The sequence below is a fragment of the Schistocerca serialis genome, chromosome 11, assembly GCF_023864345.2.
Source record: "Schistocerca serialis cubense isolate TAMUIC-IGC-003099 chromosome 11, iqSchSeri2.2, whole genome shotgun sequence".
NCBI lineage: Eukaryota > Metazoa > Arthropoda > Insecta > Orthoptera > Acrididae > Schistocerca > Schistocerca serialis.
The window spans coordinates 53,564,444-53,590,089 of record NC_064648.1 but is presented as its reverse complement, the minus strand read 5'-3'; the positions used below and the strand labels follow the sequence as shown (position 1 = coordinate 53,590,089).

The following is a 25,646-nucleotide window of genomic DNA, read 5'->3' as shown; positions in this document are numbered from 1 at the left end:
TGAACAGAATTTTTTATGGACATGGAAGCACTTTTAGCAACCTTCAATTTGCGAAGAAAATTCGACGTTGGCTACATAGCTTTTATTTATTATTTCATTATTAGTTACTATGCAGGAAAGGTTCCAGACCAGAAACGCATGTCGAGTGGGACGCTGCACCGGTAATAGCAGCAGAATAATGTGTTTTGTTGTTACGTATTTACGTCAGTTGATGCACTGTTTTCTGCGTGCAACACTGTTAAAGCGGTAATGGACGGAAGAGTTTCGAAAGCATGACTACGTCTAGCAGAGAAGAGGCGAGGTGAACCACGCATCACGCGACAGGTCGTCTCATACAGCGACTCGCATTCACGGTCTGTGCAGCACTGTCTGCAGTCTGTGGTTAGCGTCCCAGGTTCGATTCCCGGCCGAATAGGTAGTTTCCTTCTCTCGGTTTCTGGCTGTTTGTGTCGCCCCCATCACTTCAGCTTGTCTTCAGCGCCCACGTTGCGTGAAACAGGACGGCTTTCTCCTTCGGGCCGAGGGACCCGTAACGTTATCTCCTGGCCTATAACGCCAGGCCATCACTTCAGTTCATTTTTAGGATTCCGCAGCTCTGTCTGTGAAAACAGGCCTTGTAGGGCCACTCCGTCTGGAGTGTGTGTGTGTGTGTGTGTGTGTGTGTGTGTGTGTGTGTGTGTGCGTGTGTGTGTGCGCGCCCCCGACTGTTAAGGCTAGGCGCAAATTGAGACGCATACACCGTACTTCGCACGCGCCGACTGGCGGCGCTCTGCGCTGACAATACTGAAGCACGCACACTCTGAATCCCTCTCAATCGATTTTACCGAAACTATTCCATAAAAATATTTGATTTTCGCCCTACATGTAGCGTTACATGTCAGCTTCGTGGCGAGGCGCTCATAATCCTGCTAATGGTCGTAGTTATTGTGATGTACACATTTTATTAAGACACTACAGAAAATTCGAAAAGTTTGCAATGAAAAATGGAGGTCACTATGATTTTGCGTTTTGTGCATATTGCACCATATGTTGCTGCGTATGAAATTTAGGTAACATATTGAATTTTTCTTTAGACTTGGGAGGAGTTCTCTATCTGACTTCCATCTCGAGAAAATGGATTCTATGTAGCGGGTTTACTCATGACCTCACGCCCACGAGAATGAAATATTCACAACATCCCTCACATCTGAAACTGCACGAGACATCGAAACGAGATTTTGGCGAATGATGGCACACGAGGAGGCGGGTACTTTGCCAGTTCGTAAACACACTCAACTGTCTTTTCTACGGCGATATATCAGAAGATTTACTTTCTGTTTTATTTTTTTCGCTCCAGTGACCAATTTTTTATGAGTTATCGAGAGCTAGTGAAACAATACTTTCCAATTACGAAAATAAATATGAAATTTCTTCTCTTATGTTACCACAAACCGAACAATGAGGATTTTCGTAAACTATTGAGATCTCTGGTCGCCAATTACCTGTTTAATCAGCCACTCCGTTTCAGAATTCTGTCACAATAGCTGCTGCAAAAATGAGTTTGTGCAAATTATGTTGTGTTATGCCAAAAGAAGTACAGTTGAACCTGTCAACAAGAGAAATGTGGCCGTTACTCACAAATGGTGATGCTTCTTTGAATGAGAAAAGGTTAGCAATTCACACAAAAACAAATCACCAATTCTGTTGGAATTTTGGTTGAATCCCATAAGCCATCGTATTTTTAACACTAAATGACTGGAATGGAGACTTACCAAAGGGTTTAATTCCGTTTCTTCCTCTGAGCAGTATTGATGTACTGACTAGCGTTTCGTTCAGGCGGAATGACACGCAAATGCCAGATGCTGGTTACTCATCTACAGCTTGCCAAACTGGCAATGTGTAATCGGCGAATAAAATAGATGTCATAGTATGAAATATACTAAAAATAGTATAAAAATAGTATAAAAATAGTATAAAATTAATACTTAGCACAACGTAATGGTCAGTGTATTGTCAGCAGCTCAGAATAATGTGCGCGACAGGAATGGGGAAGTTGGCCAAGTGTGGTTTGTGAAAGGAAGGGTTCACGTCGTTCGAAGAACAGTGTAATGAAAGAAGATCTGCCTTTGTCAGCAATACATTTCAGCACATTAAATACATAAAATCGCCATACTGTTTTGAGATACTCATACATTCAGAATAACACCGATCAGTACTTCATTTGTGCAGTCTGCTGGATAATGCTGATGGTGTGTCTGCAACCACTGAAATACTTTTTCTCGTCACGACGAGACGATTAAAACATCGTTATTCGTGAAAGCTTCTAGACTGCTTCTAGCTTGCGTTGGAAATGTGACGACCACATGTATGTAGTATAATGTGTCTTATGCTCCATATCCAAGTAACGAAAGTGAAACTGTACTTCGTATTTTGGACGCTTTTTGCCAGGAGCAGAAAGGGGTCATACCTGTGGAAATTAAGCCCTTTCGACTTTTTGTAACAGATCGTAGGGACACATAGTCATAAAAGGCAGCAAGTAGATAACATTATTTTAGTTTCACGCCTTGCTTCTAGATCAGTATTCCTTACTTCCTTATTCAGTACCCTCACGACGAATCATCTGTCCCTTCTCACGTCCTCAAAACATTGTGGAGGCAGAAGATATAGTCGCAATGGCGAATGGCTCATCAGTTACTGAAATGTTTATTGTTCTTGAAAAAAGGATAAAGAAAACGAAAGAACTGCACAGATATATGTAACTGGAAACTATTATGTACTAACGAAAAGAGATGGAGCGCTTAGATGGCAAAAAAACGAAACCCTAGTCACTGACAAATTTCCGTATACAGTAGGGCCGTATTTTTCGTATGGGCAATACTTCCGCTGCCCATATGCGCCATGCCGGAGTGCGCGTACGGCAGGACCGCCTTCCCACTCCCCGCCTCACCCCTCCCTCAGTGCTCACGTGGCGCGCGGCGCGAGAAACTGTGCCGCAACCACAACGCCGCGCGACCTGGAGCAGGCGCGCGTCGCGTCCCAGTCGCGTCGCGTCGCAATTTGCGCGGTGGTCCCATTTGAACCTGTGACGTTACAAGAAAGTGCGCTGCATGGCGTCGCACGCGCTATACGCGTCTCAATTTGCGCCTAGCGTTCAGACGGCCTTTCCTCAGGAATCGGAAGGCAGCAGAGACTTATGGGAGTGCCATGAACTCAGTTTCTCTCAAACGCACTTACAGAAGCGTGGAACAGGAAAGTGGAGGCTACACACCAATCGACAAACCACTTTTACTTTATGTATACCGCAACGAAAAATCGTACAATTTGTGTTTTCAAACTATACCAACATATAAACAATTATATCATTTACAAAAGCTGAAGGTAACGTTCGTCCAGTCGAAACATTTTCTAGTCCCAGTGTTTTCCATCAGTCTGAAGCCACGTTTTCAAACGATATGATGTATACGAAATGCCCCGTTATGAATGTAACTGTATGCTCTTATCTCCATAATTGCAGTTCGTTATATTGCTCTTTTCCAATACATGTCTCATGTAACAATCCAATGTAAAGATGAACTACTACAAAATTAATATTTTGATGGAACACGTAGGAAAAATGGCGTACCACCTACATCTTCACACCTCACACCACTTCACGGTATGTGGAGGAGGATACTTTGTGCACTGAGGCCATTCTACGCTGCGCAGTCACCTCAGCGTCGCTGCTGCCAACTTACTTCCCTCCCTCCCAATACCGCTACGAACTGTCGGCTCCGACCAGCGTGGCCGCGTGACGTCACCAGCTGACCCTGAGCTGGCGACACGCAGTTGCCTGCACTGCGCGGACGCCCGCTTCCCGCCCACAAACCACTCTCTCGCAATGACAACGCGTCTGCTCGCAGCTTTAAGGCTTGCAGCGAGATGACCACCGACGGCAAAAATCGAGAAACTGCAGCCAATAAAGAGATCTCGCCGACGATCTGTCTACCCACGCGCCATTCCCGAGCGCAACAGGAGTAAACGGATAATATGAAGAGAAATCTGGTTGATAACAGTATTAGTTGCTACTAATGCCCTCTGCGGTACTATCCGAAACGGACAGGTCCCAACTCCGTCGGTAATTATAGTACCATAGACTCACGTTTCTCCGAAATCCGCTTTATCCACAATTTTTTTCCGAGTTTCGCAGCTCTCATTGGCGCTGTCTGACGCATCGCGCAGCTACACTTTTGGCTACCTAGACTCACACTTGACAGGTTTCAACTTGAAACTTCCTGGCAGATTAAAACTGTGTGCCGGACCGAGACTCAAACTCGAGACCTTTGCCTTTCGCGGGCAATTGCTCTACCAACTGAGCTACCCAAGCACGACTCACGCCCCGTCCTCACAGCTTTACTTCTGCCAGTACCTCGTCTCCTACCTTCCAAAGCTGTGAGGACGGGGCGTGAGTCGTGCTTGGGTAGCTCAGTTGGTAGAGCACTTACCCGCGAAAGGCAAAGGTCCCGAGTTCGAGTCTCGGTCCGGCACACAGTTTTAATCTGCCAGACAGTTTCGTATCAGCGCACACTCCACTGCAGAGTGAAAATCACATTCCAGGTTTCAACTTGTCTGCGCCTGGAGCCACGCATTCGCTGGTGTTTCTCGGCAGTCTACTGGTAGTCAGTGCACTGGCGCGCGTCAAAACCCCGAGTGTCGCCAATCCGTGTGTGTGTGCTGGTTGAAGTTTTGGCGTGTTTCTTGTTCGTATTGCGTGGCTTCGTGCCACTGCCATCTATTGGAACTCCTTGGAAGTGCTGTACGTACAGTACTGCCCTGTTAGGCGCGGAGTAGCCCTGTCGAAACCGACAGTGAGCGTGCGGCGCCAAACACTTTGCGCCTGTTGGTAGGTACATCAGACTAAGCCGAGCGTCTAACCATTTAACGGTGAACTTACAACGCACTGATGTGTTGCCGCGTGGGCCTAGGTAAGAGGCGGGATAGGTGTATCGAACGTTTTCATGCGATGGCTGCCACAGCAAGGTTTCACAAGTCAAAAGCTTCGTCTAGTGGGTCTTCAGTGTCAAGCCGTGCGTCGGTTGCTTCCGATTTAACGGTTCGTGCTCGCACTGCATGGTTTAAAATGTCCGGAGATCAAAGGGGCCAAAAAACAAAATCATCAGTGGAGTGTAGGTTAAAAAAAGGAAAGAAAAAGAAAAAAAAACGCTGTACGTGAGTACGGTCGCGAAACGAGAACAGGATGTGATCTCATTGGAACAAAAGCTTCGCGCTTTGCACAGAAGTGATGCTGGTGAGCCACCCGCGAAAGTTGCTGCGGATCTGAACGTCGGTTACTGACTGGAAGACAAATCGACCTGAAAATGAAAATTTTTGTACATCCAAGCGTCAGGCAGCGCAGTGAAATCCCGAGAAACAATGAGAAAAGGCGCACATCCTCAGAAGAGGCCTTATGTTTGTGGCACGAGCAGATAAGAGCCAAAGGTGTGACCGTGTTTCAGGTCCTCTACTTCGCCAAGAAGCGATGACATTTTAGGAGCTGATTGAAGGAAAGGAACAAGAATTCCTCGGAAGTGATGGCTGGCTGGATCGGTTCGAGAAGCGGCATGCTATTCGTGAAATTGCCATCCGGGGATAAAGCAGCTATTGCTGATTTTAAGAAGAAATTGCACACAATCATCGACAAAGGAGGTTATAGTAGCGATCAACTTTACAACTGTGATGAAACTCGCTTAATTACAAAATGCTGCCAACAAAAACCCTTGCCACTAAACATGGAAAAACGGAATCCTGATATAAAAAAGCAAAGAAAGAGTTACTGCCCTTGCCTGCAGTATTGCCACTGGCAACCATAAATTGAGTCTTATATTAATGGGCAAATCTAAAAAACCAAGAGCATTTAGACGGAAACCAGCTGATAAGCTTTAGCCGTTGTGGTACACGAACCAATCTAAGGCATGGATGAACGGTGCCACCTTCAAAGAGTGATTCCCAGCAGAGTTTGTTCGAGCTGAAGAAAAATACATGGAGGAAAATGGACTTCCTCGAAAAGCGCTACTTCTTGTGGACCACGCTCCTTCTCACCCTGATGATCTACCAGGTGGGGATATCAGAGTTGTGTTTCTCCCATCAAACGTCACGTCTCTATGTCAACCGATGGACCAAGGTGTTTATGAGGCGATGAAACAACATTACAGACGCAAGCTGCTGGAATACTTAATCGGTGTGATTGATGTTGAAGAATATTTTGTGCAAGCTCCAAGAAAAATCGATGTTTAATTCGTTGGATTGCTGAAGCTTGGATCTAATTCCTCCAATTTCTCTCGTTAGGTTTTGGAAAACACTCTTAGATTATAAGGCAACTCATCAGTGGTGGGAAGGAGGAGGCAACATCAAAACACAAGCTGACGTGCCAGAAACAGATGAAAATGACGTAATTTTTGTGAATTTACTGGAGAAGCTACAGGGTTGTGAAGATGCGAACTTCCAACGCGTTGAAGAGTGGATGGAAAACGACTTTTTTAATTTGACTGAGGAAGAAATCGCCCAATCCGAAAGCGTCAGAAGAATATGGTTCAAATGGTTCTGAGCACTATGGGACTCAACTGCTGAGGTCATAAGTCCCCTAGAACTTAGAACTACTTAAACCCAACTAACCTAAGGACAACACACACATCCATGCCCGAGGCAGGATTCGAACCTGCGGCCGTAGCGGTGGCGCGGTTCCAGACTGTAGCGCCAGAACCGCTCGGCCACCAGCGGCCGGCAGAAGAATATGTATCTGATGACTAAGCAGAGATAAAGATTCCTCACACAGTCGCTTTCGAAGTGATCCAAACCGCCCTGGAGTACGTCAGCCAACAACAGGAGGCGACTTATCCCGAAATCGTCTGTTTCCAACGTTGGAGATATATTCCTGCAACAAAAGTTTCTCAAAGCAAAAAACAAAAAACCATTAGACTTTTTACCAAAAAAATAAATTATAATTGAGCATCGTAGAGCTTTGAAACGTCCCCTTAGAAAAATTATAAATCACTGTGCTTAAACTGACACACAATATTTTTAGTGCAACGCAATCTGACATTCAAAAATCCCTACAAAAGAATGGCCCTGACTAACAATAACCTATACCTTTCATGAATCATTTACCTCACAAAAATCTTCGTTCCTCGAACTACTGCAATACAGCGAACGCCAATACTGCCAGCTAAATAAAAGATTCTAACTACTGAAGGCACTAACTACTGATAGGCATAGTTAGCAAATAAAAGATTTTGATAGAGAACGAACAATGTATTTACATTAATAGTGTTCAGAAGTCATCCGTTCATGACATCCAGTCTTACAAATTTACTCTCTCTCTAATGGACACACGTCCAGATAATCCGCTCTCAAAACTCCATCTCACTCCCCATATCCACCACTGCTGGCGGCACACCTCCAATTGCTCAAGGCTACGCGCTGTTCACATACAACTGCCCAACACTACAATAGCGAATATTACAACAATGCCAACCAGCCACAGACTGCACACAGCACAGCCAGTGATTTTCATACAGAGCGCTACGTGGCGTTACCGACATAAAAACCCCAACAGCCTACTTACAACTTCAACGTCCATAAGATCCTCTAGACTCATTTTTCGTTTCTCTGAGTAATCTCTAGACTTGTTTCATAATTTTGTAAGGTAGATTATTTTTTATTCAAAACAGTAGGTAATAAAATTAAAACTCCTGTTTTTTCCTGCTGCCAAACAAGGCGGGTTTTTCCTGTAAGAACGCAAAATAAATGAGCTTCGTTATTGAGCATTAAAAAACTGAGTTTTTAATCATACTTTGCCGGCTTTTTACTACGCCAACACAATTTCTTCAGTCACAAATGCAGGCTTATTCACAAACGTGTCAATAACATTCTACATATCCTACATAGTTTTAGGGTCATATTTCTCGGTACTGACGCAGTTCGGGGTGTTTCACGCGTGAAAACAGCGGAACTTCGGTTTTTCTGAAATTTTCGTTATCCGAACAGGTCGCCGTCCGGATCATTTGGGATAAACGAGAGTTTACTGTATTACATCGGTTGCATTCCAGGACACGGATGCACCAGAAATACGAGGGAATTTTATTCAGCCAAGACGTATTTCGAGGTATACTACCTAATTCTTTGGGAACACTTTCTGTCATAGTTTCACTTCTTACCATAAAACAACATCTGCTTCGTAAGAAAGCATTTCTGAGGGAACCCGTAATTTCCATTCATATATTCTGCTACTTAATAGCAATCTGAATCAATTCTACCTACACGACCTGAAGAAAAGCGTAAGATGCATGTTGCTGCCTTTTGAGATCACTAGAACAATGAGAAAAGTCGTTTGTTTCGAGATTAAACTGAGCACATACTAACAGTTGAGTAGTCGCCCAGAACAAGCTTGTAACGCTCATTTTTAGAAAAGCTGGCTTTTACACAGAGAAATGCTAGCAGTACTTGGCACAAGGTAGCGATGCTGGAACTGCTGTACACAATCTGTTGTAGGCGACAGACTGACAGGTTTGCGTTGCGCAGAGCAAGGTTGTATCTGTAAGAAAGATGGCGGTCACATCAAGTATACCTCTTACAGTCAGTGCTCAAAAACCAGAGATCACTGTGAGAAACACACGAGCAGGGCCGAAAAGCGTAAACAACCTGTGAGTGACCGGCGTGATGTGAAACGTAAGGGACTCAGGGATGCTGGGAAACTATACATATCAAAGAGGGGGAAGGTAATAGTGGCAAAATCTCCACCAGATGAGGTACATAGTACAAGGTTGCAACTCATTTTTTCATTGTAATATTATGATACCATAACCTAAAATAACTAGCCTAGTTTGTGACTAGCGAAGCTAATTTTTCTCTAGCCTTTATTGTGAATTATGACCAAGTAGTGCAAACCATATTGCAATGAAAAAGTTATGTAACAATGCGTAATACAGTAACATAACAGAGCACGTGACTTACACCTTTAGGCATTATTCTTTAATCGTTGTCTTCGACTGGATAAATGAGGTGTTAGCCTTAGTTTGTATAAGTACAGTATATACAGGGTTATTACAAATGATTGAAGCTGTTTCACAGCTCTACAATAACTTTATTATTTGAGATATTTTAACAATGCTTTGCACACACATACAAAAACTCAAAAAGTTTTTTTAGGCATTCACAAATGTTCGATATGTGCCCCTTTAGTGATTCGGCAGACATCAAGCTGATAATCAACTTCCTCCCACACTCGGCGCAGCATGTCCCCATCAATGAGTTCGAAAGCATCGTTGATGCGAGTTCGCAGTTCTGGCACATTGTGTCTGTTCACTTCACCATTAAGAAAAAATGTTGCTTCATCACTGAAAACAAGTTTCGCACTGAACGCATCCTCTTCCATGAGCTGTTGCAACCGCGCCAAAAATTCAAAGCGTTTGACTTTGTCATCGGGTGTCAGGGCTTGTAGCAATTGAAAACGGTAAGGCTTCTGCTTTAGCCTTTTCCGTAAGATTTTCCAAACTGTCGGCTGTGGTACGTTTAGCTCCCTGCTTGCTTCATTCGTCGACTTCCGCGGGCTACGCGTGAAACTTGCCCGCACGCGTTCAACCGTTTCTTCGCTCACTGCAGGCCGACCCGTTGATTTCCCCTTACAGAGGCATCCAGAAGCTTTAAACTGCGCATACCATCGCCAAGTGGAGTTAGCAGTTGGTGGATCTTTGTTGAACTTCGTCCTGAAGTGTCGTTGCACTGTTATGACTGACTGATGTGAGTGCATTTCAAGCACGACATACGCTTTCTCGGCTCCTGTCGCCATTTTGTCTCACTGCGCTCTCGAGCGCTCTGGCGGCAGAAGCCTGAAGTGCGGCTTCAGCCGAACAAAACTTTATGAGTTTTTCTACGTATCTGTAGTGTGTCGTGACGATATGTCAATGAATGGAGGTACAGTGAATTTATGAAATCGCTTCAATCATTTGTAATAGCCCTGTATTTATTCAAACACTGTTTCAAAACGTGATTATCGTTTTTTTGCGCACCTAGCAATGTAAACATATTACATTGGATACAAAACACACGCTGGTTTAAGACTTCTGTACTTCGAATTACAATCAACAGTCGCTATTGTTAGGACTAAACTGTGTTAAACTTGAGCACATTAAAAGAAGAGAGGTTGGATATCTTTGTCGTAGATCCTGCAGTTTTCTTTATTTGTTAACAGTACCGTCAGGTGAAACAGGGTTTGTCAAAAGACGCTGTCTCATGTTTATAACACAACAACTCGTAGAATACAGAAATGGCAAGAGAAAATAAAAACTTGGGAGTCGTTCTGTGTCAAGAGGGGCAAACATAAAAATCGACATTACACTATACCTGATCATGGGAAGATATGCAAAATCATATACGATCAGTCAAAACAGGAAAGTCATAGTCGCCACAAATCCGGAAAGCGTTGCTTGTCCGCTGGTGTAAATTTAAAAAAGACATTGATATGTTTAGAAAACAACATCCTGAATATAAGTGCAATGAATGCACAAATAGAGCGATTTTGCACTTGTGTTGCAATCTGCGATTTCGTCTGCGTAGAGCAGATTCTTGCTAACACTGTGACAGGTTTTATTTGGGTATTATGTCAGCAGAGACAGATGAAAGACAAGCTTTTGAAATTCAAGGAAGATTACATCATTCCAACGATGAAGGGTCTTATAAAGCAATGAAGGAAGACGGCCGGCCGCGGTGGTCTCGCGGTTCTAGGCGCGCAGTCAGGAACCGTGCGACTGCTACAGTCGCAGGTTCGAATCCTGCCTCGGGCATGGATGTGTGTGATGTCCTTAGGTTAGTTAGGTTTAAGTAGTTCTAAGTTCTAGGGGACTGATGACCACAGCAGTTGAGTCCCATAGTGCTCAGAGCCATTTGAACCATTTGAAGGAAGACGAAAACAATCCTATCTAGATTGTACTTTCCGTTGATGTACAGAAAGTATTTTTCTGTCCTGTATTCTATCAACGGCAATATTCCTGTTGCAATGAAGCCACACACAATGCTGGAACAAGTGACGGAACAAAGTGCTTTTGGCGTGGAAGTGTGGCCAGGCGCGGATCAGCCGAAATTTCTTCGTGAATATTGAAGAACATCGCCTCAAACTATCAACCCCTTGCCCGGGTTGCGAAACAGTAATTGGCATATGTTGTCACTTTGGTAATACGTAATAGCTCTGGGATATTTTACGACAGTCAATCAAAAGTTCGTGGTATCAGTTCAGAGTTTTCTACAGTGTGACCGAGACTTTGCCCTGATAGAGCGTCAAAAGAAACATACTGTGCATGTTCCTGAACACTGGGTAGAGGTTATCACTTCAGCAAGGCGATGAAACCTTTCCTCGTATGTGATATGCAGCCTGAGGGCTTTTAAGATTTGAGTGACCTGGAACATAAGCCGAGAAGGTACTCAAAATAACTTCATCACATTATATGCTGATATTTGCAGATGATCCAGGAAGAGTTCGCATGAGAATCAGCCACAATGTATTACAACCGTTGCATGCATATTCCACCTTAAATAAATCAAGAATACATACTGTGTAAGCCCTATAGTGTGCCACTAACTGAAATTCCTTTTCTCTAGTCTCAGCGGTTGCCAATATAAGCAGGAAAGTTGAATGACGTAATGGATATGTATAACTATATTCCAGTGGAAATGAAACAATTTTACGAAGAAGTGAAGGTTGAGTAACATTTTAGTGTACAGATTTCTTTGTTAATGAACTACGGATTATGCATACTAGAAGAAATAACGTCCATGACAATTTGCTCTGCGCTGCACATAAAATATTGGTAGATCTATAGTAATTCAGTATTCACAATATTTCATATGAAGATTTTGTTGAATACTGTGGTTAAATACAATCCTTTATATATTGTTGTTGTTTACAACCTTGTCCTTATGCGTAAGGTTAAAAACTTGTTCTTTGTGAAGATGTTATTTTTTCCGTTATTTCTTTTTTAATTTATATGTGGCCTTAACAAGTGCTTGTCAGCCAAATGACGAAGTCAGTACAACTGTTTCATTACAATTTTGGCTTTAGAAATATAAACATTTATGCAATATAAAGTTTTCCTTTTCCTTGGAAAAAAATTACTTTTGTCTGTTACAACCTTGTTTTGGGAGGCTATTCAGTTACAATAGCAATCTGTATTCTGCCGCTCTTTATACTGAATTCAAGATAGTACTACCGGCCATAGTTGCAACATTTTCTTGTATGCAAAGGTTCCACACTTGAGAGAGCAGGACGTGATACGTGTCATACACGTAAGTAAGTACGTCACTGGATGTGCGATGTTCCGTGTCTGCAGCCACGAGCGCGTTCAGACGAGACTGGAAGTACAACACGACGCTGTCTTCAGCTTTAGAAAGGATTTAGACAGGTCAGCCACACATTACGCAGCATTTTACGGCCTCGGGTCGCAAACCAGACAATGTCTACATTCTTCGACCGAAATGCTACGAATTAGATCGCATGTATTACGTAAATTCCAAGCATAACAACTAAGAAAACTAAGTGGAAGACGACTGTCACTGTCAAATAGCAAAGCGGGGCTGTGACACTGCTTAACATTTTTTATCACTTAAGAGATTGTGCCTCTGCGCACACACACACACACACACACACACACACACACACGCGCGCTCCCTGCTGCAGAAAAGCAACTGAGCGCCGCTTCACGAGCGACTGTTCCAGGAGTGGCGGGGCAGCGGCTCTGACCTCACGTGATCCCTGATGCCCACCTCCCCCCCCTCCCCCTCTCCCAGCCACCAGCAACAACGCTGCAAGCCGTGACCTTCGCGCTTCGACCGGCTTTCTCTCTCTCTCTCTCTCTCTCTCTCTCTCTCTCTCTCTCTCTCTCCCAAGAAGCGAGCACACTATAGTCTGTCGGTAAACTGAAGAGCGAGCGAGTCAGTCCCCACTCTGCCTATCCAGCTACGTCACAAGGCTCTATTACGGGCTGTTTCACAACGTCGTACCGGTCCTGCCGCGGCGCGCTCTTTAAATCTGTGGCAACGCCGTGTACAGATACGTTCCGGCTGCGTTCGTTTAGACAAATGTGTTAAGACTATAAGAAATACAAAAGACGATAGCTTCTTCCGAAATGCAACATTATAGTGTAAATAATATTAACATAATGTAAGTCAGAATTCTACTACAAACATAGAACCGAATGCCTGTTCATGTCATTGTATGTTCCTCTAATGCTATTCGTATAACGAATCCCATATAGTGCAGTCAATCTGTAGAATTTAAGGTTTGTTCCTACTTTGTGTTTCTAGTAAAAGTTATAAGTTTCCGTAGAAGGGCTGCGTTGAAACTTAATTCTTCGCGTTCCTTCCTTATGTATCCTATTATGGCAAGGCTGACGTTTCCATAAATTGCAGCCCTTTGATTGCGACTGGTAAAGTTAGCAAACAGTTCTTTTTGTGTCGCCTCCTTACACACGCTGTTATAGCGTTAGAGACGACTGAACGCTCGTTACTCCGCAGATACCTCCTCTTCGTTTTCTGCACATTTTCTTGCAATGCACGGCGATTATCCATCACTTCCGGACACCTAAGTGTATCAGTGAGTATACAGAGTTAACTGACTGACACTGGAAACTACGATCCCCGAACAGAAACAACGTATATCACTGCACGCCGATCTACACCGCTGAACAGGTAACGGGTAACTGATTTTGGGTGCCCCTGTAGGCCAGTGACAGCGTTCATACGGGAAGGGCCACTTCCCCCACCAAAAGCGCTGCTCGATCTTCGGTTTACAGACCGACTAGCACAGTCAACGCCTCCTGTGACATCCCGAATAAGCCGTTCCGTTCTCTACTTGCCTCTATCTAGTAAGTCCGCTCAGTCTCTTTCACCAGCGACAGGGAAGACCCTAGTCCAACGTTTTGACACGAATCCCTGCTTTGCAGTGCAACGCTAACGATGCTTGGCACAATAGACATCCACTTTTGACGAATACGGAAATTACCTACACTATGCCGTATGTGCAAATCGGATACGATCGTCCAGTCTCAAGTATTGTCCCGTTTTTTGAGGCTCAAAAATTTGTCCCGACTTTTTTTTTTAAACAAGCAATTTGTCCCGATTTTCAAGGATTATTTTCAGACATTTACAAAGTGGTTAAAATATTTTCTGAGTGTCGATTTAATAAACTATCTATTGAAACTGACATTCCGTACGTTGGTACCCCCTGATAATGTACAGCTTAAGCACTATAGTTGTTGCGTACTCTTGTTTTCTTTGCTTTTACTTGCCACTGTTGTCAGCACTCAGTATCAGTTTCGTGAAGTGCTAGCACGTCGTGGCGATGCAGAAGCGAAAATCAAAGTTTTCGGAAGAGCTTCAGAGGAAATTTCCTTGCTTCACTGCTACAGACAATGACTGTTCATCAAAATGTAATGTATGTAACTGTGCTGTTATCCGTGTCTCATGGTGGTGCTGCAGATCTCAAGCGTCATATGGAATCAGAGAAAGACAGGAAGAATCTTCGGCCTGCCGGAGTCGCCGAGTGGTTCTAGGCGCTACAGTCTGGAACCGCGCGACCGCTGCGGTCGCAGGTTCGAATCCTGCCTCGGGCATGGATGTGTGTGAAGTCATTAGGTTAGTTAGGCTTAAGTAGTTCTAAGTTCTAGGGAACTGATGACCTCAGAAGTTAAGTCCCACAGTGCTCAGAGCCCTTTGAACCATTTTTGAAGAATCTTCGATCGGCAGGTTCCTCGCAAAAAATGACGAGATATTTTGTAACTTCAAATACACGGGAACAGAAAAACGTAGCTGTAGCAGAAGGAACCCTGTCATTCCATGTTGTTAAACACCACCAAAGCTATCGTTCTAATGACTGCAGTGTTCAACTAAACAAGAAAAATTTTCCTGATTCTAAGATTGCAGAAAATGTTTCGTGTGGAAGAACAAAGTGTGAGGCAATTATCAACAATGTTATAGCTCCGCATTCCCAGAAACAGGTAATAGCTGCTGTAAACAGTGCAAAATATTTTTCAATATCTACTGAATCTAGCAACCAGGGGCATCCGAAAATTTTTCCTGTGATAGTTCAGTATTTTTCTGTAAGTGAGGGTTGACTGCAGACGAAATTGCTTGATCTTGAAGTGCAGAACGAAAAGTCCGAAACAATTTCCAATTATCTTTCTCATGTTATACAGTCATTCAGTATCATCTCAAAGTGTTTGCATTTGGTGCAGACAATACTAACTGTAATTTTGGGGGGTTAATGAAGAAAGAGGGTAATAATGTTTTCACACATCTCAAAGAAAAATTAAAAACTAACATTGTTGGCATAGGTTGTCCAGCACATGTTGTTCATAACACAGTTCAAAGTGCTTGTGATGTTTTACCTGTTGACATTGACTGCATTGTCATGACGTTGTACAACTATTTTCATATTTTTTCTATTCATGTTGCAGAACTCACTGATTCTGTGAGTTTGTTGGTGTCACTTGCAAAAATTTACTTTCCTTTTCCAAAACAAGGTGGCTTTCATTGTTGCCAGCCATAGAAAGGATCTTGAAAATGTATGAACCTTTGAAATCTTACTTTTTGTCACAGTCTAACTCAAAGTACCCTATAAATCCTATAAATGAATTATTTACTTTTTGTACATTCACAAATGAGTGTTTTCCAACAATCCATTCTGAGCATTGAGAAACAGAATAATTCCATATGCGAAGTATTAGCAGTCTTAAATAAAGCTTTGACAAGTCTAAATTCAAGGAAACATGAACATTTTGTACCACTAAGTGTAAAAAAACTGCTGAATGATTGTGATGACCAGTCTGTTAAGAAATTTGACATAGCAGTATCAACGTTTTATGATGCTTCAGTAGACTATTTATCCTCATGGTTACAGGGAATAGTATTCTCATGGATGATACTCACAGAACCACCAGAATGATCAGTAGTTGAAAATACTTTAATGTGGCTAAACGAAAAGGGCATTCTAGTAAATGACAGCCTCTTATTTGATGAAGTAGTTCATATACGGTCATTTGTAAAACAACAATTGGAAACAGACAGTGAACAATGGAATCAGTTGATGTCACATGAAAAATGGTGTACGTTTTTCAGATCTTGCCAGTGTAATGAACAGTTCAGAGAATCGCTTAATATAGCGCAGTACTTCTTTTCACTCCCTGCCCACAATGCAAATGTTGGAAGAGTTTTCAGCTTACTATCATCACAGTGGACAGATCAGAGGAATAGATTTACGGTGAGGAGCGTTAAGTGTATTTTACTGACCTGTTTAAACTTCAGTAAATACGGTTGCACTGACTTCTATGCGTACCTATTAGGCAAACCTGAGTTGCTGAATGAAATTTCATCTTCGAAGAAATATGATTGCAGTGTGGAATCCACGAAACCATAAATTCCTTGTGTTCACTAAGAACATTTTGTAGTGATTGTTACTGTATGTCTTTCTACACTCTGTGTTATAAATGTTACATTTCTTAGTAAGTAAATTTCTGAAAACTACACACACACACACACACACACACACACACACACACACACACACACACACACACACAATATCAGTAAAGGCTATATTTGCAGAGGAAGAAGAAATGGTAGCATTAAAAGTGATATTTAACGAGAAATAAAAATTGTCCCACTTTTTAGCCAATAAAATGTATGAAAGTCCCACTGTTGCCCGAAGAAAATACGGTCACCCTAGTCTCAAGCAAATCTTACGTTCAGAACGTATCCCTAACGACTATTTTCGCTTATAGTATCTTTAACTCGAAATGGTCGCCGCTTGAAGTTTCGATAGTTTTATTTTGATTTCAGTACTACAGAGAAGCTGATAGGTTGTAAGTATACAACATAATTAATTCGTATCAGCTGGCCATTCAGAACATTTTACCGATTCAGTTTCTGTTGGCTGAATTGTACCCATCCAGGAACTTACATTTTACCGTCTATTCCCTTGTGTTGCGCCGAGTACGACGGCCGGAATTGTTATTTTGTGGCAGCAGTTATCTGCAGTAAACGTCGTTTCTGCGCCAGTCATTTTTAACAGTTCCTAGTAAGCGGCTGTTATCTGTGCTGTGATCCGTTGACGCAGAAGAAGCTGACCAGTCCCCGTATTCAGTTTTATACTACCGGAGCGCTGGTGCCACATTTAGTGGCTTTGTACTGAACATAAGTGCAAGGGAAAAAAAATCCCTGGAAAACTCTTAGTTATAGGTACGAAATCTTACAATATAACAGCGCAAAATATCGCTATATGACAACGCCATGCCCGCAAACTGCACTTACTTTAAGGTCAAATACTTAGTTTAATTTCTGCTGCTTCAAATCAACTACAGTAAGAAGCCAACTGAGCTACAGTAAGAAGCCAACCGAACTACAGTAAGAAGCCAACCGAACTACAGTAAGAAGCCGATCGAACTACAGTAAAAAACTAACTACAGTAAGAAACTAACTACAGTAAGAAACTAACTACAGTAAGAAACTAACTACAGTAAGAAACTAACTACAGCAAGGTCAGCACTGTGGATCACCACACAAAACTGTCAAGAGTTGACGCCCTAGTAGTTTTCTTCAGTCCTGTCGAAAATATTTCGTTCGAGGAAAGCCACGTTAATCAAATTTTGCATGAAGTTATAAAAACTGCGCCATTCCTCATGTGAAGACTGGCTATTACATTTCGTACTGTGAGAATGGATACTGCTACACCTGTTATTACACTTTTTTCAAGACCTCCTAGGTGGTGCCTGCAGATGTTGGGACAGTATTTGACCGCCGTGTCGGCTCCTCTATCCTGACTGTCCTGGACCGACGTAAGGGGTCGTGGGTTCTCTCCCAGCAGTTCCTCTCCTGTTCAGAAATCCGCGCCTCGCCGCGGTGTGTGAGAATGTGGAGAGGTATCTGTCAGGCCACGGCCACACAGGACGCGCCTGGATTTCTCTTCGCGTTTTTAATTATTATTCACTATCATTGTTTTAGCTTTGCCGCCACTCGTTCACAGCAGACGATAAACTGCTGAAAAGATAATAAACACAAAGACCTCATCAAAAAAAAGACGAAAATCGGCTCCCTCATTATCGTTTCAAATAAGAATTTCTCCTAATTAATTTTGGGTCTCAAAGAAAAATATTTCGAAAGATCCGTACACGAAAGAAATTACAAAGATTAAAGTAATTCTCTTGCAGCAGCATTAAAGAGTAACCGACCGCAGATACAATTTGCATGTTTTACGTCTATCTACGTGCTAATGATCATCTGCAGATTTTTTTATGTGAACAAGTAAAAACAGGAAATAATTTGTACAGGCGATAGGTATAAAGAAATATTCAATACTAATTTACATACTAGGAAAAGATACAGAAATAGCTGTTTGAAACTGATAAATTAGGAGACTAAAAGTATAACTCTGACTTGGTAGTTAACTTTAATGCTAGGAGTTGGAAAAATTTACTCGACTAAAGAAAATGGTTGAAATGGCTATAAGCACTATGGGGCTTAACATTTGAGGCCATGAGTCCCCTAGACTTTAGAGCTACCTAAATCTTACTAACCTAGGGACATCACACACGTCCTTGCCCGAGGCAGCCGCGTGGTTCCCAACTGAAGCGCTTAGAACCGCTCGGCCACAGCGGCTGAGGGCGTGAAGGTCGAGGGCGTATTCTGATTAAAGTGTAAGTAGTGCAGTATTTGCTATCACTAGATTTGCCTAAGTATTCAGCTTGCCGATTTTATGTAAGGCCAAAAGTTTTCTTAATTATCAGTCAGACAGGTTGACAGTGCTGTATTTACAAATTCTTCAAATAATATAGATAATATCTACGCACACGACATGCCTCCAAGGATACTCCTGACAATGTTAACAATCAAAGTACTCCTGTGCTTCTCCAGTTAATCACTGGAGCGCTTAATATTTCACTCACGGAATGTACTACTGTAATAACTGATCATACAGTGCCAAAACTATGTAGTGACTTCAAGGCTAGTATCTACATTGCCTACATTGCCATCTGCAATCTTGCTGTAAGCAATCAACGATTATGTACGTAAATGGTGAGTATACGCCTGCTTGTATCGGACCTATGTTACTCCTTTCCAGTACACTATTCATTAAGTACGTACATGCAACCCAACGCAATTCCGCCCTTGTCTGACGTTCTCAACGTCAAAGACCCACATATCGTTAACAGGTAGCGTGTGTTCGAATTCTACAATTAAATCTAGAACTTCATTCTATGCAGAATCAAATACGAAAAAAAAAATACACCAATGGCTTTATTCTTCCTGCAAAATAATGCTCAGTAGTTTATATATCATAGTGCTTTCTAACACGTATGGCGTTGCTATTGATTAACTTGCTCTTAGTGTTGCTATTCACTAACTTGCAATTCACGTCTTACGGACAATTTACTTATAGTGTCCCTTATCTGAAATTCCGATTACAACATACGAAGTGCCACAGTAACTGATATACAGTTGTTTAAATGGCAAATAGACCTCGACCATATCGCTGACTTGTACACATAATGTACATAATTTTCGTTACCGCTCACGAATGATTCTTCTTTTCGTTTATTTAATTTCCAATTGAAGGCTTACTGAATCTCTAGTCGAGTTCACTGTTGCCTTCCATCTAGGAGTGTGGTGTCCGAACACAAAGCGCCGATGTAGTAATTTGCATGGGAAAATTTACTCGCCAACTTCACATCTCCAGAGAAAAACCGATCGTGAAGATTTGATATATTGTACAGACAGGAATATTCTTTTAAATGGCGGTTCACGCAAGTACTGATGAGCTTTTGAAAGGCATCTGACAACGGATTTTTGAAAATCGGAAACCGGTAATGGTTTTGTGTAAATAAACTTTGCATATCATACTAGTGAGGCAACGGCCTTGCCGCCGTGGATACACCGGTTCCCGTGGGATCACCGAAGTTAAGCGCTGTCGGGCGTGGTCGGCGCTTGGGTGGGTGACCATCCAGACCGCCATGCGCTGTTGCCATTTTTTGGGGTCCACTCAACCCCGTGATGACAATTGAGGAGCTACTCGACCGAATAGCAGCGGCTTCGGTCAAGAATACCATCATAACGACCGGGAGTGCAGTGTGCTGACCCCACGCCCCTCCTATCCGCATCTTCCATCGAGGATGACACGGCGGTCGGATGGTCCCGGTGGGCCACTCGTGGTCTGAAGACGGAGTGCTAAATATCATACTCGTAGATGACTCGTGTACTTAAGTTATAATGTTTATACTTCTACTACAGCCTAGTTTCTGATGTTTGTTTCCGAGAATTTAGCGAGAGCTTCAGTGCACTATTATTTCCACTATAGTGTGTGTCGAATCAACGTGAATATTATTCAGAAGGCCATTAGTAATCGATGTGCGTTTCCACTGCATTGGAAAACACGGTTAGTTGTAACATTAGCAGTAAAAAGTTCAACTGGGTTATTCATGATATTCAGAACCCGTACTGGATGTTACCAATAGCTACTAGCGTCGTAAGTATGCACGACAATATTTTCTTCACATCCATTTGTCACTTTTTAGGCCACTCGGGCAATGGGTTAAGGAAAATCTGAAAGCACACGCAAAACGGGAACTTAGAAGTAAGACGCAGTAAAACAGCAAACGAAACACAACCGTGGACGGAGCAGCCCGGTCTGTATTCGTGTGGGACGTGTGGAGACTCCCGCGGTGGCCCGTGCTCACGTGTCAGAGGCGTGAGAGGCTGGCTGCACCGATGCCTCTCCGTGCAAAGGCTGCGTGCGTCTCGCGCACGCGGGAAGTTACACAGGTGTAAACGTACCTCTGCACTAGGGACGAACGGTGCCCAATACTGAACATGCCGATTGCTACTATATTTCAATCCATGACGACATCAAAACGGACATAAAACACTCTTCGAAATCTAACATGCGTAAAATATGTGCCAAAGCAGCGAAGACATGGCAGTACTGGGTGGTCGTAAGTAAAATGCAGCTACTCGCGGAGGTGCACTGGGGTCTGTAGTTATCGTATGGCAACGAAACTTGGCAGATATGCTAACGCGTTAATGCGAAACCCGTTTGCACCGAAATAAAATTAGTTCCAATTTTGGGTACCAGGTGCGAATCTGTCGCTGTGCAACATCTCGCCGAAGTCTCTGGTGCTCATTCTGAACAAATTGAGCAAGTGGCGGTTAATAACAAGTTCAACATTCTGCCTTTCTTACTTGTTTGACCCCTCCTGCCCACGTTCCGTTCCCAATCCATTACACATGGAAAAATTTCTATACGTCTTTCATTCATCCATAGCAGTACTTGGTCGCCAACATTGGAAACAATTTCTTTCCAGTGTAAATCTGTTCCGCATAGGCGCACTAGTACACCGTGTTTCGCTGCCATACATAAGGTGCAGTCCACACTGGACCTCTGCGAGTATCTGAACGTCACACTGTGATCACCCCGTGGTACAGTAGCGTTACTTCCCACGCGGGGTGCCGTCAGCAACGCGTCATGGCGATACCCCGCCACCGCCTCCACGTGAGTCACATTTACAGCCAGCCCAAGTGCCATGTGAGACACCACACTATGGAATATTTTGCTGATGGACAAAACACCGCAAGAATGAAAAGCACCCAGAAACAATGCACACATTCCTAAGCCACACTAGTGATCTTACTCCATTATTATGGGCAATCGTGGTGTGTCTCAAAGCGCGGATACCACACATTCGCGATTAAATATCTTTATGAAAGTTTTGGCTAGAGTTACTGTTCATCCGACAATTCTGCACAACTAATCTGGCTACACACGAGACGTTTTGGACAGGGCTTTAATACGGTACATCAATTGCATTGCATATGTCGCGACAGGCGAGTATGGATACTGAAACCACTGCACGCAGTTCATTGTCACAGAAGTGAAAAACATTTAGAGCACCGATTTCGGGTTGCTTATTATTAGCAAAATTCGTGCAACTTATCAAATCATCCTGTCCCTCACGTGTGAGGACAGTCAGTTTTCCGTGACATCGAGCGTCCTGTGTTGCGAGGGGACTGGATGAGGGGAGCGAAATGGGCAGTCGCTGTGTTGATCTACCCATCTGCGAAGTCGAAATTGAAAATTTTATATTTTTGAACTCAAATTTGCGTTTTATGACGATGTGCAGTGTAACTGATACACATTTTCAGTACCTTGTCATGCTAAAGTGTCGGTAAATCTGACGTCAGTGACTTACCATCAATTACGGATAAGGCTTCTGTAACAGTATGTGGCTAAAAGAAGTATTTACTATAGGTTTCAGTCTAATATAATTAGCAAATGCCTCCACAAATGTAATTTTAGCGTGATTCAGTCCTCTGTCGGAAACTAATAACATATCTACCTCGATTCTCCCAATTATTGCATTGGAAATGGCACAAATTGAATCTAAATTCTGCCGTCGTTATATACTGCACATAAAAATTTACGCTGCACTTTAATTGTGTCATTTGAACGTCAGATAAAGAAGTTGATAAATGACGGTGTTATAAACACTAGCGTGTGATCGCTTCCCTTTCATCGGCAAATCTCAAAACACGAGACGTGACGTCACAGAACATGAAATAAAACCTTTCGTATGCGCTTTATTATCGAACGACAATCATTTCAATAACTTCGAAAGAATTCGCCAACTACTAAGCAAATCTTCGCCTCAGTCTAACCAGGATATTGGGGAAAGCGCACGTGCATCACAACGGTAATTCCATAAAATTGTAAAATACTGAAATGAACGCGAGAGCTGCGTTTCATCGCCAGAAGCATGTCGGCATGGCGCCACGAGTTCTGATTCGCGAGTTGACTGTAGGTTTCGGAAAGCCCACGCACAAAACAGCTTCCGACGACCGGTTACTTCGTAGATGAGTTAACGTGTGTAGTATCCGACGTTGAGCATGTAAGCGAGAAGTTAAGGAACGGCTTGGAATTATTCTCAACGTGTGTTCTAAGTCGCCAAGTGCTCTCATTCTGAAACACAGGCTTCAATAGTCTGACCAGTTTGCACTCATTTTTAAACAAAAGCAAGTTTTTCTCGCGGCTAAATGTTTGAGACTTAATATCTCCTGGCGCGTGTGTGTCGTACGATCATATAATTTTGCAAATACTTTGTATGACGTGTGGGGATACCGTCTGCAAACTATGTTGCGAATACAGTTTGTACTAATACATTAAAACGTTATGTCTGATACCTAAGCTGACTGCATGAAAATGTGCTAGTTCACGTGTGTCTGTGTGTGTGTGTGTGTGTGTGTGTGTGTGTGTGTGTGTGTGTGTGGCGGGGGGAGATCAGCGAAAATTTTCTCAAGTATTTGAAATGTCGTCTGGAGTTTGTTGCGAGCCGCTGACTGCCCTTGTTCTGAAATACTGGCTGAATGACGTCAGCGTATTTCAGCGCAGTGCGTTACGTTATCTCGTGACAAGCCGAGTTTCCAACTGTGATACTTTTCTTACCGTGTGAAGCTCTTCGAGTCAGATTACACCTCTGAATGAGTACATTACGACAACATTTTAGAAGTTTAAAGTCGGCCAAAGTAGGCGAAATATTGAAAAGTAAATTTCTGTCAGCCATGCAAGCCGCTAGATGGGCAAACTGCAATCGCCCTCGGCTTGCGGGCTGGCGGTCCAGCATTACAGACAGCCACGGCTGCTGGAATCAGTGCTGGAAGACGCCGCGTCGCACTAAAACTCACTCTGTCCCAAGTGCTGACTTTGATGGTTTTCCCATACTTGCGTCATTTCGTTGCAGTGACGTAATTAGGAACGCGTGGCTTTCGGGTTACGAGAATTCTCTTGGAATCTACACTGGCACATCGAAACACTACCCGACTGAATGTGGCGCTATATTCCGTTCGTTCCACGTTAATCTCGCTCAAGTTATCAGTGGTTAAACGACTGTAACAAGGCGATAAATAATGATTAATAAATTATTAAAAACTCGACACGCTAGTTTATCACACTATTCGCCATCCCTTTGATCGTATCGATCCTAATTTTTTGAAGTAAGACAATGTATTAGACAAGAGTAGTTCGTTGGCGTTGCTCTGTCGCGAGTTACGCGGCAGACCACAGTAAAGCGTACAGAACAGGATCCGCAGCTTACAAGTAATCCAGCAGAGGCCAGCTGCCCGCCTTACCTCTCTCTGGTATCCTCGCCGAGGTGCGGGACTGCTTCGCACGCTCTCACCCGTCTGGCTGCTCCGTCAGAACTGCGCCGGTGCCCCGCTATCATACGGGGGAAGCAAATGAGCGCCGCCTAGCCAGCCACTGTGGTGGGGCAGCGGCTCTGACATCACGTGATCCCTCCCCTCCCCCCACCCCTACCGCACGCAACGAACGCTGCAAGCCCTGACCTCGCTTCGTGTAGTTATTTATTTTCCAAGAAGCAAACACACGCAACGCTTCCTGGGACAGAACGCTGAAATCCGAATACATAATTCCGTCCTCCGCTTGCCTCTACTTCCGCTCAGCATTCTTCAGTAACAACACGACGGATCGAAAGCACCTGAGGCCCTGCTTTGCACTTTAACGCAAACGATGTTTTGCACAGTCCATCTCTCTTTTTGGTCAATACAGAAATTATCTACACAGAGCCATGTGTGTAAACCGCATACGATCGCAAGCCTCCAACGAATCATAGGTTCAGAACGTATCCTTAAACACTTTAGCTGCACTTCCAGCATTACACGTCCTTTTAATTCGAAATGGTCGCCGCTTCTATTTTCCATAGTTGTCTTGATTTCAGTCTTACAGAGAATCTGATAGGTCACAAGTAAACACAGTAATTAATTAGTACAGGTTAAATTTTTCTGTCTGCTCCCTTGTGCTGTGACAACTAAAATGGCCGAAACGTTTATTTCGTGGCAGCAGTATCTGCAGTAAACGTAAGTTTGGCACTGGTTACTTATAAAACTTTGTAACAAGAGGGCGTTATCTGTGCTGTGATTGGATGAGGCAGAATACACTGAGCAGTCGCCGTATAGAAGGGACAACCGATACAGGTACTCAAGGTACCCTCCGCCACACATCGTCAGATGGCTTTCGGAGTATGGATGTAGATGTAGATTCGGTTTTATACTAGCGGTGATTTGGTGCCACATTTGCTGACTTTGTATTGAAACTTAGGTCCAAGGAAAAAAAATCCACCAAACATTCAAGTTACCTGCACGATTACTTACAACGCAACAATATCGGTATACCATAACGTAATCCCTGCAAGCTGCAGTTACCTTAGGGTCGAATATCAAGTTTAATCTCTGCCACTTCAAACTAACTACAGTAAGATTAACGCTGTTGATCACCACACGAAACTGTTGACGTCGAATCCTTTTGTTCAGTCCTGTCTGAAAAGTTTCGTTCGAGAAAAACTTTGTTGATAAAGTTTTGCAACAACTTATAAAAAAACTACGCCATTCGTCATGTAAAGACTGGCTATTTCATCTCGTACTGTGAGAACAGACACTGCCACACCTGTTTCAAGACCTCCTGGGTGGTGTCTGCACATGTTGAGGCAGTGTTTGACCGACGAGTCGGCTGCTGAGTCCTGACTACTGGACCCACGGAAGGGGTCATGCGTTCTCTCCCAGCAGTTCCTCTCGTACTCAGAAATCCGGGC

General features: G+C 43.3%; 1 protein-coding gene across 2 annotated transcripts in view; it reads right to left on the bottom strand.

Annotated features, from left to right (window-relative positions):
- The window catches only part of LOC126427303 (speckle-type POZ protein-like), a 54,842-nt gene extending 30,611 nt beyond the window's left edge, over window positions 1-24,231 (bottom strand). Inside the window, exons 1-2 of one of the 2 annotated variants that reach the window (XM_050089610.1) lie at window positions 24,169-24,213; window positions 1,482-1,585 (exon numbers count right to left, since the gene is read on the bottom strand). The gene's annotated coding sequence lies outside the window, so the exon portion shown is untranslated. Of the gene's footprint in view, window positions 1-1,481; window positions 1,586-24,168 lie in introns of both variants that reach the window. The other variant, XM_050089608.1, reaches the window with a different exon arrangement.
- Between the last annotated feature and the right edge of the window lie 1,415 nt (window positions 24,232-25,646).